The sequence below is a fragment of the Manis javanica genome, chromosome 13 (genome assembly GCF_040802235.1).
Source record: "Manis javanica isolate MJ-LG chromosome 13, MJ_LKY, whole genome shotgun sequence".
Taxonomy (NCBI): domain Eukaryota; kingdom Metazoa; phylum Chordata; class Mammalia; order Pholidota; family Manidae; genus Manis; species Manis javanica.
This window is the reverse complement of record NC_133168.1, coordinates 42,648,556-42,666,262: the sequence shown is the minus strand read 5'-3', so window position 1 is coordinate 42,666,262 and position 17,707 is coordinate 42,648,556.

The window sequence follows — 17,707 nt, the reverse complement described above, 5'->3', positions numbered from 1 at the left end:
TTAAACCCTTTCAATGTCCACTTTTTCCTTTGAATCTTATGCTCCTGGCACTCTAGAGCTTAATGAGTGTGGACTCTGTCTAGAGATAAAGTCATCCATTATCTTGTGAGCAGGCATCAGCTCTGTACTGTTCTCTCCTGTCAGTGTGAATTGCCTAACTCCCAGAATGTGTAGTTAGTGAAGTTTTCCCCTATTGCTTAAGGTAAAATCACTCCAAATATAATTCTGAACTGCAGTTCCTTTTGATAATTCTGAAACCTGTACCCCTGCAGGGCCTGCTGTCTAAGACACTGCATTTAGCTTTTAAATGTTCCAGGTCTGAGTAACATTTTCTTCCTTATCTTTTTCTGTAGCTGTAGGGTATTTGCTTTTAGTTTCTCTTCTCCCTACTGTTCTACTGCCTCTTCAGAGAAACTCAATTGAATTTTTTTTTTTGAGAGGGCATCTCTCATATTTATTGATCAAATGGTTGTTAACAACAATAAAATTCTGTATAGGGGAGTCAATGCTCAATGCACAATCATTAATCCATCTCAAGCCTAATTCTCGTCAGTCTCCAATCTTCTGAAGCATAACGAACAAGTTCTTACATGGTGAACGAATTCTTACATAGTGAATAAGTTCTTACATGGTGAACAGTACAAGGGCAGTCATCACAGAAGCTTTTGGTTTTGATCACGCATTATGAACTATAAACAATCAGGTCAAATATGAATATTCGTTTGATTTTTATACTTGATTTATATGTGGATCCCACATTTCTCCCTTTATTATTATTATTATTATTTTTATTTTTAATAAAATGCTGAAGTGGTAGGTAGATGCAAGATAAAGGTAGAAAACATAGTTTAGTGTTGGAAGAGAGCAATTGTAGATGATCAGGTGTGTGCCTGTAGACTATGTGTTAATCCGAGCTAGACAAGGGCAATAAAACATCCACAGATGCAGAAGATTTCTCTCAAAACAGGGGGGGTGAGGTTCTAAGCTTCACCACTGTTGACCCCCAATTTCTCACCTGATGGCCCCCCTGCGACTGTGCCTGTCTTAGGTTGTTCCTCCCTTGAGGAATCTTACCCGTCTCTGGCTAACCAGTCATCTTCTGGGGCCATACAGGGAAATGTAAAGTTGGTAAGTGAGAGAGAAGCCAAATTGTTTGAAAAGGTTAGCTTTTTACTTCTTTGCAGATTTATGCCCTGTGGCTTCTATGCCCAGCATTTGTCTTGAGGTATCTTTACCACTTGGAGGAATTATGATACTCAGTAAATTCGATATGAGGCCCGAATTCTATTTAAGGGTTGTAATTAGGAAGGAAGAAGAAAAGCTATGGAGGTAGCATATGGAAGAAAACATGGGAGGATTGATTATTTCTTTGACATATCTTCTTGTAGAGTAACTTAAGCATGTATAGGTTTTAAACTACTAACTAAATTGCGCACACATATTAACATAATAGAAATACAGTTACATAAACAAAGCAGATCTATAATTACTAGCCATCTCCAGTGAAGCCAAGAAAACCAGTTAGGCACCCTAGGCATTTGTGAAAATTTGTCTATGATATGATGGATATTGTCCAACTGTACTTGAACAGTCTGAGAGAAATCAGACAAATTAAAGCAACCCATTTCTGGGAACTGTTCACATCCCATATGTTCTTTTAACCGTAGATAGTCTGTAGTTGTAAGATTTTGGAGTGCTACAACTTGCACTTCTCCTAATTCTTGTCAATTGAATTTTTAATCAGGTTCTTAAATTGTTTCCTTTTCTTCTCTAGCACTGTTTGCTTGGTCTAATGGTTTTCTTTCTTCTGTTTTTTTCCTTTCATTTATTCTTTGTATCTGTACCCTGTTCCTCCAGATTATGTGTAGATGCTGATATTGGGAGATTATGATTCTGGGATTGTCAGACCTTTGCTTGTCAAATGTATCTTAACCAATTAATGTGTTTTGAGTCGGATAATCTTACCAGGAGATATTCTCACATCAAACCAACACCTACCTCAAACTTAATCTGCTTTTGTCCTGCCTGACTCTATGCTAATAGCCACATACTTGTTTTGCCATCCCTTTTTGTCCCCTTACAGTCCTCATTTCACCCACATATCTGGCATGTACTTTCAGGGCACTGTATTGTTCTGAAACTCATCTAGTAATTTTTGGAGTATTTTAGTATAATGATCTTGACTCTCTCCCCTCAAATGTATGCAGATTTTTGTCATCTTTAACAATTTAGTATTGCTGTCCCAAACTTGAGTTGTTCCCCAACTACTTTTACAATGGACTCTATATTTGCATCTTAAGCCACCTTTTAATAATTTCCAGGAGCCTGGCCTCCTTGGGAGGATCATTCCTTTCTGTTTTCTGAGATATTATCTGTTTCTCCTTTCTTAGACGTTATTGGGTCCTAGCTATTAGACGTCTCTTCCTTTTCTAATGCCTTCTTTAATACCAAACAATTAGATGTGTCTCTTTTTCCTTTTTTCTGTGTTTTTATTCTGACCTTCAGAATCTCATTTTCTCAATTTTATTTGTCTACCCTTTCTTCTATATTTCAGTTTTCTCTTGTGAAGATGTCTCTCTTCCTCCAGCTTAGTCTCCTTTATTTGTGTATGTTTTTCTACCTGGAAAATGAGTTTGAAAAGGCAAATTTGAGTCAGAATTTAAAGAACCTTGAATGTAAACTCTATCTTATAGATTGCAGTAATAGGGTTGCATACTAGAATTATGTGGGGAGCTTAAAAAAAAACAATGCCTAGGGCTTACTTCCAGAGCTTCTGAGTTAATTGATATGGCAGGGACTGGACACTGGTGTTTTTAAATGTCTCCCAGGGGACTAACTACCAAGAACTGGGAAGGGGCTTTACTTGTTAGCTACAAAGTTAGTCTACCACAGTTTCAAGGATGCTAGTATAAAAACATGAAATCCCTTAGTCAGAGATGAAGACCAGTTTATTACTCATAGGAATATCAGTAGCCAGAGTATCAGCATCTTTTGTGCTGATTCCTTGAGCCTTAATTCCCTCAGGGTGATACGAAGGCTAAGTAACAGATGACATAGGTTTTGTTATAAGAGATGATACATGAGTTTAGGGTGTCTTGAATATTTATACTGGAAAGTAGCATGCCTATCTTTGCTCCAAGGGGGAGCCACATCTCTATCTTCTGTATAAAAATCCTTGAGAAGATAACCTGAAACAAAGGATAAACAGTGCTTTCTTTCAAAGGATGAGTGAAATGGGATAGACCTGTGGAAAAGTGACTCCCAACAGAGTTGAGCTTGCCTCTATAGACAAAGGGGCATCATAAAATTGTTTTAAGCAGTGAATAACAGAAGTGCTTTAAATAATATAGAGATTTTACCAGGAAAGAAAGAAAGCAGCAACAGCTTATAACCTGTTACACTAATTCAGGAAAAAGTTATAAAAGGCTTTTGGCCAGATGGTAGTGGACAACAGGGATTGACACAGGAGAGATTTTAAAGAAAAATTGGTAAGCATGGGTTATTGCTTAGATACGAGGGGAGGAAGATAGTAACAATGGAATCCATTTTTCTTTGTAGAAATGTTAATTTTGATTTTTTTAATAGATAAAGTGTTAATCAGGTTATCAATTACTTCTTGAGTGAGCTCTGGAGGTTTACAGTTTTTCAAGGAATTTATCCTTTTCATCTAAGTTGTTGAATTCAAATGATTGCCCATTGGTTTTAAGCCCTCAAAAATAGAAACGATATTTTTCTTCTAAGAGAAAATAATACTTTCCTTTCCTTTTCTTTTTTTCTCCTTTCCCTCTTCCTTCCTTCCTTCTTTCCATTTTAACATGTCTTCCCACATCGCTGGAGAAGTAACTAGGCACAGGGAGAAGTGTTTTCAACTTTGGAATTGTTCAAACCATCCACTAACAATTACTTACTGAACATCTACTGTATGCCTTGCACTGTTTTAGGAACTGAGGGTACATTAGTGAATTGTACTAAGACTACCCTGCTGGAAATAATATTCAAGTGGATGAAGACATTATTTAATCTCTGAACTCTAGTTCCCTTATCTCCAAGATGGAATTTTCCTAAAATAGGAGTATTGTTGAGATAAAGCAGAGAAATGGGACAAGAGTCATGGCATTGTAAAATCTACTTAACCTGTGAAAAAGGCCCAGCTTATTCTCTAAATTAACCTATATTCTGTTCTTCCTTTTCTTTCAGCCCCTTAATCACTTAAGTAACTTTGTAACCAGGATGAAAGACCGACCTCCAGAGAGCAAATGCACCTTTGAAGATAAAGAATGCTGAGATCCAGATCGACACAGTCACCTGAATTACCCTGTTCTTAAGATAAAACTTCAAAGAAATAATTAATCACCTGTATACATCATGCCTTACACTTACTCCAATCCAAAAGGCCATATGAAAGTCTAAACCCTAAACCCTTAAGCACGCCTCCTCTCTGAGGTTGCCTGGACTCCCATCTGAGTATGTACTGTCTTATCAAATAAAAGTTCTTGCTGCATAAGCCTATTGTACTTCATCTCTGAACTCTTTTTCATGATAAAGACAAGAACTCGTCGGTCTCCACCTTTAGCGAAAGTGTCTTTGCCACTTTGCTATTTCATTCAGCTTTCTAGTCTTACATGCAATCCTTTTTTTCCTTTCTGTGTTTTATTTCAGACAGTAGAGAAGTGAAAATTCTCAGAACATAATCTCACTCTCTCCAATGCTCCACAGCTTCCCCAAATTCTGGGGTGGTAGGGATTTAATTCCAGCACTGTGCAGATCAAGTAGACATTGGCAGCCAGGTGACCCTGGCTACAGGAGCTGGCACGAGATTTGCCCTTCGGTGATGGGGAGCTCAATGAACTTCCTTTTTTCCCTTGTTCTACCCTGCTCTCTACTGCTTGCATGGTTGTTGACATTCACTACTACTCTTGCTTTAATGAATTCCTTTCTTGCTGGCATTTGTTTGACCTGACTACAAATTCTATCGGGATCAGAGTTAAAAGCCCTCCCTTGTCCTGTCTGAGGTTTCACCTAGTGCTCAAGGCAGACCTCCCCAGATGTGGCTGCCTGGCAACACTGTGACTTAATGAGGTAATGAATGCTAAATTCCTGGCACATAATACGTACTCATTAAATGGTGGCTATTATTATTTATTTTCTTTTTGGTCTGTAGCTAAGCTTTTTTTCTTTTTTTGAAGTTTACTAAATTCCAGGTAGAGTGGGCAGAAAGCTGAAGTCCTTGGCAACAAGTACAGTTATATGCTACTAATTAAATCTTCTCTTGAGCTATCCAAACAAATAACTCAAAATTGCCTGTTGAAAATTGGTTATTAGCCTTCTCTAAAAGTTCACCAAGGCTGACATTTTTCTTCTGAATGTATAAAACAAACTTTCCCTTTCTGTACCCCACTGTACACATAGTCTTTTTGCCTTGTCAGGTGGGTGACTCTGACAATGTTCTTGGCATCCATAGATGATTTACTTGGTAGAGTAGCCAGAAACCAGGACAAGCTCCAGCATTTCTGTTTAAAGTCAAAGAATTTTATATATGGTTGTTATCCTATGGCACATTTGAAACCAAAGGCTGTTGTGAACATGAAGGGAAGGTACAGTTAGAGTTTAGTATGTAGCAGATTTTTTTTATTAGTCTATATTAATTCCATTTCTTAACAGTAATATGAAATCCAAACAAAATCATTTCCAGTTGTTTTATGCAGTTCTTATGAATCACTTTGTTTTTGGCCTGGGGCCTTACAACAGTCACCTAAGGTATGGTCTATGATAACCACTCAAAAATGCGCTTCCTAGAGTGCTGCTATGCTTAAACAAGCTAGTTTTGTTATTTCACTCAGCAGTAAGGTGGCTTTGAGGGAAATGAAACAAATACTAAATACTTCTTTCCAAAGTAAAGCAAAGTTTAGAGTCTTAAAAGAGTGAATATTTCATTTTAAGAGGCTTCTTCTGATCATTGACTGTTGTATGGATGATTGCTGTCTCAGCATGATAAAGCAATCAACACTTGCGTTCTCTTACTATATGTAAACCAGAAAGTATTCTGGATTTAAAGTCGATTTGAAGGCCTTTTCCTAACATTTCCCGTGTGACTGAGTATATGACTATATTTGTTACTAATATATACAGCTAACTCTTGGGTTTTTGGAAGAGCCATCAGAAGTCCATAGATTATTCCAGCCAGATAGTTCACTTTATGACAGATTGATTTTGATGAGGTCAATATCACTTAGCTCTCTCTATGTGCTAGTTAGTGTTATACAGAAACACACACTGTTCCTTGGCCATAGGCTGTATTCAACTCTGGTTAGTCATTCCTTTTACACTTGTTCTAGACTGAAGTTTGGAGGAAACACATGTATTAATAGAAATCCATCTGAGATTTCATCTTGCAACAGTTTTTTTGAATTTCATATGTGAAACCATCTTATCACTAACTCTCCCTTCTAGTAGAAATGCAGGGGAAAATAACGCAATTTAATACATATTGAGAAATAAGATACACTGAATAGTTTGGGGATTTTTCTAAATTACTTAGAGGAGCATATTAGTTATATGTGCATCACTAATGTTTTAATAAAAAAATAATCACAGTGTTTTTCACAGGATAGCCTAACTCTTCAAATAATTATCCAAGTATTTTCTCTCTAGCTATCAGTAAATGCAGTTACGTGAAGCTTTTATAGTTTATTTAGTAAACGCAGTAAATCATTGTCTATTTCCCACATTTGGTTGATCACCTGCAGTTAATAGAGACAGCACAGTGCTGTGGAGAGAAAATGGGTTTGGAATCTGAAAAATTTAGGTGTAAATTCCCATTCCCCCATTTGCTCCCTGTCTCAGCTATGATAGTCTCCTCTGTTAAAAAGGTCAATAATATCCACTTCCTAAGGTTTGTAAAGGCATTTAATGCCCTCTGCATCAAAACAGGAACACAGTAGCTCAGTGAATTGGGTTACTTTTCCTCCTGCGTTTTCAGAACTGTAGCAATAGCGTCCAACCTGTGACTGGGCTTTTTGCCATTATCATGAACATTTGAGATTCAATTGTAAGAAATGTGAGATTAAAACTAAGAAAAAAGAAAAAAGATCATCTGTGCCACTATTACTTACTGATGGAGAAAACATCTGACAGAGGCATAGTAATTTCTAATGTTAATGTTGAACATAAATGTGAAATATTTTCTTACCTTTCATTAGTTCAGAAATCTGTATCTACTTTTCTCAAAGTAAAACAAACTACGAAGTCTTCTGATTAGAAATTCCATCTGTAAATTTTCTAAAGGCATTTTGTAAGAAACTGTTTTTTTAAATCACTATTTACTTTATTTAAAGACGCACATACAATAGAGATTTAAGCAAAAAGGAGTACCCACTCAGTGTATCTGAGAGACCAAGCAAGCCTCAGCTTTTATCTTTCCTTTCTATTGATATATTTCAAATGAGGGATTAGGAAGTTACATGTTCCAATTTTTATTTTTCTGTCTCATTATCTGTGCCTGTCTTCTCCTCTGGGACTTGCTATGGAAAACAGAAAAAGGAGAGGAAAAGAATACATTGGCCTGGATTCTGAATCCTCATTCTTTCGTGCAGAATATTTTTTTTCACCATCTCTTGATTTATTTCCACGTCAAGCATCCAATAAGTGTTTGCACAAAAACCATTCTGGCTCTGAAGCACTTAAATTAGTGTTTTGGTTTTCAGTGGGGAAGGACAAAATTCATGTGGGTTATTGCTGGAACAAGATGTACATTTGAAACTCTGTAATTCTGCTATGATTTTTATCCTTTTTTTTCATTTTTTGCAGCAACTGTCAGGGTTGGGAATTGGATTTGTGTTGTTGTTTGTTTAATTTGTCTTCAAAAAGAATTGAAGTCTGTATGCAAAATGAATCTTCAACTTGTTAGAGCTTCAATGCTGGTGATTTAGGATGCAGAATTATAATTTAGAAATAGTACTGAATCAGTACTTTACGACCTAATTAGTTCTGTGCTCCTGGGAAATTTAAAGTTCTCACTTCTTATAAAAACCCCCTGAAAATTCTCCTTAATGATCATTACTAAGGTGACAATGTATTTGAGCCATATTACTTTTTCGTTTTGATAGTTACTCAGCATCATTTAGATTCCCCATGTCCTTTCAAGTTGGTAATATGTTTTTTTTGTTGCTTGAATTTAATTTGTTTTTTAGTGAACTGCTTCAGTAGCTATTGTATTTCTCCCTAGGAGTATCCTCAGTTTTACAGGTGAAAACAGTCTTATAAATGAGCTTAGTAATAGGATAAAATGCTTAGTGAAAGGATATAAATGATGGATGATATATATACTAAAAATCAAAATGCAATTACTGTTAAATCTGGTCTCTGCAGCTAAGGAATAAGGAAACCTGTGAACAAAGCCTTGATCTAGAAGACATAACATTTAGCTTCTAGTCTTAAGTTGGTCACAAATTTGCTATATGATTCTAATTAATCTTATCTTCGTTCAGTTTCCTCATCTATAAAATTACTGTGTACTCCATAGGATTTTTTTCCTACTTTAACATTATGATTTGGGTTGGATACAAATATCGTCAAACTACCTGGTTATAAGGAGCCCAGGAGTACCTGTAGGAGAAAAGATTTAGTTTGAAATGCTATTAGAGACTACAATGGGAAAAAAGAGTCAGGGTTTAGTTGAATATGGAAGTTAGATACCCTAGGAGGACTCAGGACAAGTCTTGACCAAGGACAAGGTAGGCCAGAGGATTAAAGGCTGAGCTGTCTGCACTTACGGGACTGACCAGAGCCATAGCATAGGGCAAGTGAACAGAAAGGCAGATTTAAGGCACTAGCTCCAAGAAAACTTAAATATTTGCAGTAACTCTTTGCCTCCCCCAATCCCTTATACACTTCCTGTTGAGGCAGTAACAAGCCCCATTTATGTCCGACTTAGGAATTGAAAGAAGATAAAGTAAAGCAGGAATATATCACTCATGTAAACTGAAACTAGGTAAACAAGAAGGCAGACTAATCCTTGCATAGGTAAACCAAACAAGTCTTTTCTTTCACTTACGATTTTTAATGAACATTGCTTTCTTATAAGTTGTTGAATTTGGGCATAGCTTGATAGTTGAGGTCACAAAGTGTGAGCCATAACTTAAACTGATCATTTTCTTGGTGATGATGAGAAACTTAATTTTTAATCAGCACTGTCAAGTTAATCCTATACATGTTTTGAACCTCCACATCTCTGAAACTGGGAAAATAAACTAGAAATCTGGCATTGCCACAAAAATGGAAGGATTAATTTCTATAGGGTTTTCCTTTCTTTGAGTGTAAAGTTAAATGAGATAATAGACAATATAGATATGACTATTACAAATGAAAAATGAAAGGGAAGGATGCAATTCCTATACAAAAAGGTAAGTTGAAATACCCACTGGATATATCCACTTGAAGATTATGCCATCAATGCATCTTCTGAACTCCCCTCTCTCCTACTCTACAGTCCCTCTTGTGCCTCTTATTTCTTTCAGGCATCCAAGCTTGAAACTCACAAATCATCCTTTACCTTTTCATCTCTATGGCCTTGTGTAACCAGATAGTTTCTATGCTTGTTGATTCTCCATCTAAAATGTTCTCCATTTAAAATCTAACTTGTGTTTTCATGCCTGTTGCCATCCTGATCCACTCCTCAGCCATACTGCCCAGGCTGCCATTGCCTTCTTAACTTATTGTTCATATTCCAATTCACTGCCCATTTCCACACATTCTTTTATTAATTTTCTCACTCTGAAATTTATGTTTTGAAAAGTTCTAATGATTAAATTAACTGCAGTTATAAGCTGGCATGGTACTTATTATATTATCCTTATTCTATAAATCCAAGATATATCATATGTAATTACAGTAAAATTTGATCCACATGTAATGACTGGCATAACCACAGAAAGCAAATATGCTTTTTCAGCGTCCTCTATAATCCTCCATTTGTGGACCATGCATCCTGGGGCCACAGGCTGCACACCACTGTTCTAATGCACTTGAGTGAAATACTAATTCCATTATGTCTAGAAAGACTATATAATTATATAATTTATTGTTCAAGCTGGATCACTTTGAACAGTGAAAAGGAGCATATTAATAATTATTACAATCATACATGGATAATGAGGTGTAGACTGGAACTGTTCCAGTCAAAGTGGGAAGTGGCATCATACTAGTCATCTCACCCCCTCTGTAACCTCAGTGCCTTCCACCACCTATAAACAGAAGTAAATTCTTTTTTAGTTTGGCATTCAGGAACTTCATATGAACTCTGCTCATCTCTTTAATAAGTGTATTCACTGACCTCCTCATCTCCTATGCTTAAACATTCCTACCCTTGCACATTTGCTTATGTTATTCTCTTTTCTTGGAATATCATTCCTACATCATTCACCTACCTAATCTCTATACAACTTTTAGAATTTATCTCTCACATTTCCCATAAAGCTTCCCTACCCTAGTCTCCTTGACTAATTACTCTTCTCTGAACTCCTAAGCACTAGGTGATCTCCATGGTTGAACTGGGTCCTGGTGCATGAGTGTATCTCTTTGAGTTGAATATTCAGAGGTGACATTCAGAATATCCAGTAATAAAGAAGGGTTTGACTAGATGCTGGGTTGAAATTCAGTTTTGTTTCCCCATTGGTTCCTTACTGTTTTAAATGACAGCATATAGGAGATCTTGGATAGACTTTCACAAAGGTAGGGATGGAGGAGATTTGAGTTCTATGTGTGTTAGAATAATATTTTTCAGATAACAAACTGTGACTTAGCAAGAGTTGGGTGGAGAATAACTGAAATAATCTAATTATGGATGAACTAGAGTTTTCAAGTGTCTGTTCATGTTATTGGGACCTGTAAAGTTTTTGACCTTAAATATATCTTGCCAGTTTGAAGTGCTTCAGGACAGGAAAACAGTTGGCCATCTGGTTTTACTAAACACTTTCTCACATACAAGAACAAGATGTATTACTTGGAGCAGCTAGGAAGTGCACTGTTAGAAGAATTTAGGACACTTCTCTATATAAACTATTTTTTGAAGTTGAATAACTTGGACTGTATCAAAAATTAAAGGAATTTCTGTTGGGAGTACTTCTAATTCTTTCTTCACATGCTTCAGTTTTCTGTACATGGTGTATAAATAAACATTTACTTAACTAGAGAAGGTATCTTACAGTTTAAGCTACACAGAGCCATTTACCCACTCTTCTCTTAATGGAATAGAAAACTTTGCTGTCCAACTTTTTGTTAAGTGAATTCTGCTATATTTTTCTTATTATTTTCATTGTTGAATTAGAGATGACACTTGGCTAGTTAAAATTCTGTTATTTAAGGAGAAAAAAATTAAATCACATGTTGAAAAGACTAATGATTAATTTCTGATAAAACATTAACTGTTTTGTTCTGTAGGAAAAAAGGCAACATAAAATAATAAAAAATAACAAAATTCAGTATATTGTGTTTAACATATATTGTTTTTGCTGTAGATGTAATGAACTCAGGAATGCAAAAACCCTTCAATATCACAAATTTACACTCAAAATAAATAAGACTTTCCCCTCCATGATTTGATATAACTAGTCTCCATCAGACATCATTTTCTCCAACGAGCTGGTACAATTTGTTATAGGATCTTTTGATTACAGTTATTAGCAGCACAAAAATATGAGGTCAAAGCTACTAATTTACATCTAGGAGGATAGAGTTAAGCAGATGTCATCTGGCATATTTATTTGTCCAGCCACAGGCAAGATTACTCAGCAAATACTTAATAGATTGTTTTTCTTGATTTTTGCTTTTGATTCAGTTATTTGTTTAACTAATAATTTACTGTTGAGGCAGCATCATCCAGGCCTTTGTCAAAGTATTGACCACTGTAAAATATTAGTCAACTAATATCTTAAACACAATTTAGGAGGAGAAGCAGGATATTTAAACTGGGGATGAAGAGAACTGATAAAATATGGTGATGTGATATCCTCAAATTAACAAAAATTCAAGTAGATTTATTATAATAGAGAATTTGTGATTTCTGGGACTCCTAACACATATAATTCTCTACAGAGAATTTATTTTAAGTCAGGGATAATGACTTAAATTAGGTAACAAAAAGCAAAACATGTAAGAAACCAAGCATGTTGCATATAGTGCAACTGGAGGCTTGTACAGAGTGGGATTGCAGGCATCCTTTGCTCTGTGTGCCTCCCCATCCCATGTGATGACACACAGGTGGCCACCCCAACTCCTCATAGGCTCCTTATCATGTGTTCTCAAGGAGCCATGCAAATAAGGGATGCACATGCTTTTTAGAAATGGGAACATTCTTGCTTTGCGCATGGCTCTTTTGCCTTCTTGATGAGGTAGTGAGTGGAAAGCAGCAGTTTAAGCAACATCATTGTGAGGTGTGTTCTGTATTTTGCTACAAAATGCTGAATACTACATTTACCATGACTAAGAAATTAATTGTTGTTCACATTTCCTGCCTACTCTGGATTAGAGTTCATTCATGATTGTCATCATCAGTCTTTGAGAAGATCAGTAAGCTTTGAGAGAATCATTGGAAGCCAGTATCCACAGGCAGCCTGAGAGATAATTTGGCCTTATAAGTAATGATGTAAGTTGCATTGATGTTAGGGAACTGCACAGGCAAGCAGATATATGTTGCTTAAGTACAAATGGGCTCTAAAGAACTATGGCATTGTGATAATAACAGTCTCACAGTGGGAGGTATGATATTAACATATTTGACAATAAAGAACACAAAGAGATGGTTTCTAAATCTGGATAGGAAAAGATGGCATCTGGATATTATGAAGAATCTTCACAAGAATTGATTGGACAGTAAACAAATAAGTACCTCTTTTCTGCCAATTATTCTAAATCTTCAATAACTTATATCATCTTCACAAGGGCCCAGGCTAGTTGTAATGTATTTTAAAATCAATTTGACCATATAGACAGATACTTTGCCAAAATATTTTTCATAGATGCTTTGCAAAAATAGATTTTTCCCAGAGCCTCACACACCCTGGAGCAGTCCCCTGTTGTGTAAGTACTTTTAATTGCAATTTCAGATTTGTTGCTGAAGTTTGATATGGTTCATTTTGACACTGAAGAGAGGATGATGAATCAAACAAAAAATAGGAAAGGTAGACTTTGCTGAACTTCCTCCACAGTACTTTCAAATCAGAGTTGGGCTTTGTACTTAGAGTTGGAACTTGACAGGAACATGTAAGTGGGATGGAACCTTACCTCTGCTATTTTTTGTGACCCTTGGCAAATCTGTTGCTGCAGCAAGTCTCAGTTAATTCACCTTTAAAATGAAATCATCACAGCCTCTCTCTTCAGGACGTTGGATATAGAGATGGAATAGAACAGTTTTGTAAGTAATTAGCATAGTGCTTGGCACATAGTAAGAGTTCAGTTCTGCTTAGATACATTCATGTATCATTGTTAAGTGAAGAGAATCAATGAAGCAAGACTGAATGGTTAAGATAGTGTTATAATTAATCAATAATCTATTTTTATTATTTCTTACCAGAAAGCTATTTATTTAATTTTAATTTGTGCATGAAAAATATGTTTTTGATGCCAGTCCTTAGAAAGGCCATATTTGATATTATATTTTGATGTTACATTTTATTATATTTTTTACAGACTCATCTCTGGGGTTGACTCACTGGTATCACTGATGTTCTTGAACCGAGTAGCAGTATTGACTCAGAGGTAGTCAGTGGGAAAGTAGAAAGAGTCTTTCTGGCTTCTGCTATTCTAAAAGACTTCAGGGTTGAATGGCATGGGCACCTACTGAATTCCATTCTCCCTTTCAGTTAGTTCAAGTTGCTTGTAATGGACATTTGCCTTTTTTTTTCTTTTGAAGGATTGGAGGGCTGACTGACATCTGAAGTCTTCTTATATTCTTGGAATCCCCAGTGTAGTCAGTCTTGTGAGAGGCAGAGTCTGCCTTATGGAATATAAAGGCTGAGAATGCCTGGTATTGGCTACCCCAGGGTTCCTCTCATGTAGGATGTGAGCACATGACCTATGTTCCACCAACCAGATGAAAGTACCCTTCTCCACCTTTGAATAAGAAGTGACTGATTCCCTACGTTGACAGATAGTAACCACACTAGAGGAGGTGAGGATTTAATAATATGGGTAACTGTTGAACCACTATGTTGTACATATGAAACCAACATAGGATTGTATATCAATGATACTTCAATAAAAAAAAAGAAGAAAAAAAGTTACTGATTCAAAAAAGCAGGCACGAGAGACAACCCACGCTGGTGAGGGTGGTGGCAGTAAGACCAAGTTTCTAGGACCAGCAATGGCTTTTCATGTCCAGTGCCAGAAGCAGCTATGTGTTGTATAGACTTTTCTGGACTGATTTCATAGAGCGGGTTGGCCATGGTTCCGTGCCTTCATTCCCACCTGTGCTCCAACTTAGAGATTGTAATCAACCCTTTCACTTTTCAACAGACTCTCTTTTTACCAAAATCGCAGTCAGTTTATGTTGTTTGATTGGTTTATGTTGTTTGAAATTACAAATCGTGTCTGATGAGTGCCCCACACCATGCTATCTATTTTATTTCTATCCTGGAGCCCTTCCCTGATTTTCTTTTGCTTTAAGGCCTCCTTTGATGCTCTTCTTACCCTGATCTCCCCATGTGCTTGTTTCCTCTGATCTCCATTCCCAGTGGGAGGGGGGAGCAGACAGTGTTACAAGCCCCGTTGTCTCATGCTTCACATTGAGAACATTTAAAGCCAGACTCTAGGCAATTAGTTTGAGTAGTAAATCTTGTTCTAAACCAATGTGAAGCATGAGACAACGGGGCTTTGTAACTGCTGGCCCCTGGAAGTAACCTGCTCGTGCACTTAGGTCACTGATTAATGCATAAGGAAGAAGCCACTATATCTGAACAGATGAAGCTCATCCAGGTTTTGTGATGTTGTTTCAATCACATTCTGTAGCTGTTTCAATGCTCAGTAAGGAGAGATTTTACCCCAAATACGGTGTGAATCCATGCTTAGGTAATTTCCTTTGTTGAACTGCAGCATGGTGCAACTTCATTTGTTTAGGCACATGCAATACCCGAATGCTTGAATTTTGCTGTTCCCCATCTCCCACACCTCCGCTATCACCCCCAAATCTCTGGGAAGTTAAAAATTCATGTAAGAAGCCTAATTCCTGATGCTTTCAATTCCAGTACTTGTACGGATTCCTTCCAACCAAAACTCTAACTAATTTAGAATTATGGAGAAGTTATTACGCTGACATTTAAGCTTATTTGGTGGTAAATGTGACAAAGCTCTCTTTAAATACCATGAGGAAGAAAATACTAACAAAAACATCATTTTATGGGTTATTATAGGTCAATTATTGTTTTAAGCAGGAATGGTGATACATTTTTGAACACTATAAAACAACAAAATGTCACATTTAAAGCCAGACTCTAAGCAATTAGTTTGAGTAGTAAATCTTGTTCTAAACCAGCAAAACAATTGAGTGTTTGTTTTTAATCCAGTTGCTGAGTTAGTAATGTAAAGTTTACTATATTGTCATATTCAGAATCATGGACTTCTACATAGACACCCTTTGAAATGTCTATACAACACATAGCTTGAAAACAAAGTAGCTCAGGGAAAAACCTTCACTCAAATATTTTCTATTTTTTTAAGTGAAAGCCATTATATCAATTAGACTATTAGAGTTGGCTCTTTAGCTATCCAGTGAAAAACATGGGAGGAGAGTATCTTGAGTCATTTAAGATACTCAAGAATTTCTAGTTAACTCCTAGTTGCTAAATTTCTATACAATTTTCTTATTGATTTCTCTCCTCCAATGAATAAATAAAAAATTTAGAGATGATAATGGAGCAGACTTTTCTATCGGTTTCCTTTAACTCATAGTAATCATCATAGATTTGATTTTCTGGAAAACATTTTGTTCAACTATTCACTCATATCACTTTAGGAGTAGAAAAAACTTAAGAGATATCCCTCAAAACATGAGACACAAAATTAACCCTTGTAATAGAAAAATGGATATTTAACATTCATAGATATAAGAATCACTTTCATTACAAGTACTGTATTGTTATTCAAGGACATGCTTTACTTTTGATGTGATACAATAGTGCAAACATCAACTGGAATAGAATGATTTCCTAAAGGATACATGTTGCCTCAGACAGACACTGGCAGGTATGATGGTAGTATGGTAGTATACCCAAGGAATGAGGGAAATAGTGATACAATCTCTTGGAAGGACATGGGAAATAACAGCCTCAAGATTTTCTAAGTTTGTTGCAGTCGCTAATGACCTTCATATTAAATGAAAGAGTAAAGGTCTTATTTTATAATCAGACAACATGCTGTTCTGGGATAGCTCTCTGTTAAGAAATTGGGGCAAAAATACATAGAAAAATTAAAGAAAAACACTTGAATTGGTGTTTGTCATAATTTCCCCCCTCCTACTTGTCCCTGGTAAATTTGAGGACAAAGCCAGTTAAACAAAGAGATTGTTCTGGGCATGACAATGTGAAATAAAAGATTTTCTGTCTAATTCTTCCCATATGTTGGACAAACTAAGTTTATTGTTTAGAGTACTTTGATGGGGCAAACAAGTTAATGAAGTAAAAACAAGTAATGAATCCAGTATACTCATTATAATCCTGAATCTTCCACTGTCATATGTTGCTATTAGTTATTACATTGCCATTTCTCTAGGATAAAACTTAGATGTCATGTTCATATATGACTATGCCCATTTTTTTTCTGAGAAGAGATTTTGCCAGTCTTCCATTTTTTGAACATTTTCCCTTTATTATCAGTTAAAGATATATTTCCTGCTACAGAACAAGAATATATGTAAGATTTATGTAAGTTCTAAAGTGTAATTATATAATGCTCACAAAGGAAGCCATCACTGTATTAAAAAATGTTACAATATTTTACATCTAAACTGGATGATCACTTATTCTCTTATCCTCTGATTTCCTCCTTTACCCTGAGAAGCAACAGAGATTTCTTGCCTTAAGTAAAAAAAATAAGCATATATATATATATATATATGCCTAAATAATATAGTATTATTTTTGCTTATTTTTGAACTACAAAATTTGTGTCACACTCTAAGTAACACTTTGATGCTTGCTTTTTCTATCTAATTAGATCTGTAAGAGACATCTATGTTGTTACAAGTTGTAGTTTACTCATCTATATTGTTGTATTATTCCATGTATGAACACAGCATAATTTATTTAACTATTTCCTTTTAGAAGACCACTTGGCTTTTTCTCTATTTTATTATTAAAAATATTGCTGCTGAAAAATGCGAAAGATGGCGGCGTGAGTAGAGCAGTGGAAATCTCCTCCCAAAACCACATATATTTATGAAAATATAACAAAGATAACTCTTCCTAGAATAGAGACCAGAGGACACAGGACAACATCCAGACCACATCCACACCTGCGAGAACCCAGTGCCTCACGAAGAGGGTAAGATACAAGCCCCGGCCCAGTGGGACCCGAGCGCCCCTCCCCCCAGCTTCCGGCGGGAGGAGAGAAGTCAGAGCTCAGAGAGAGAGGGAGCCCAGGACTGCTGAACACCCAGCCCTAGCCATCTGGAACAGAGCGCAGACACAGTGATGCGTAGGGCCCTGGATACTAGGGAAAC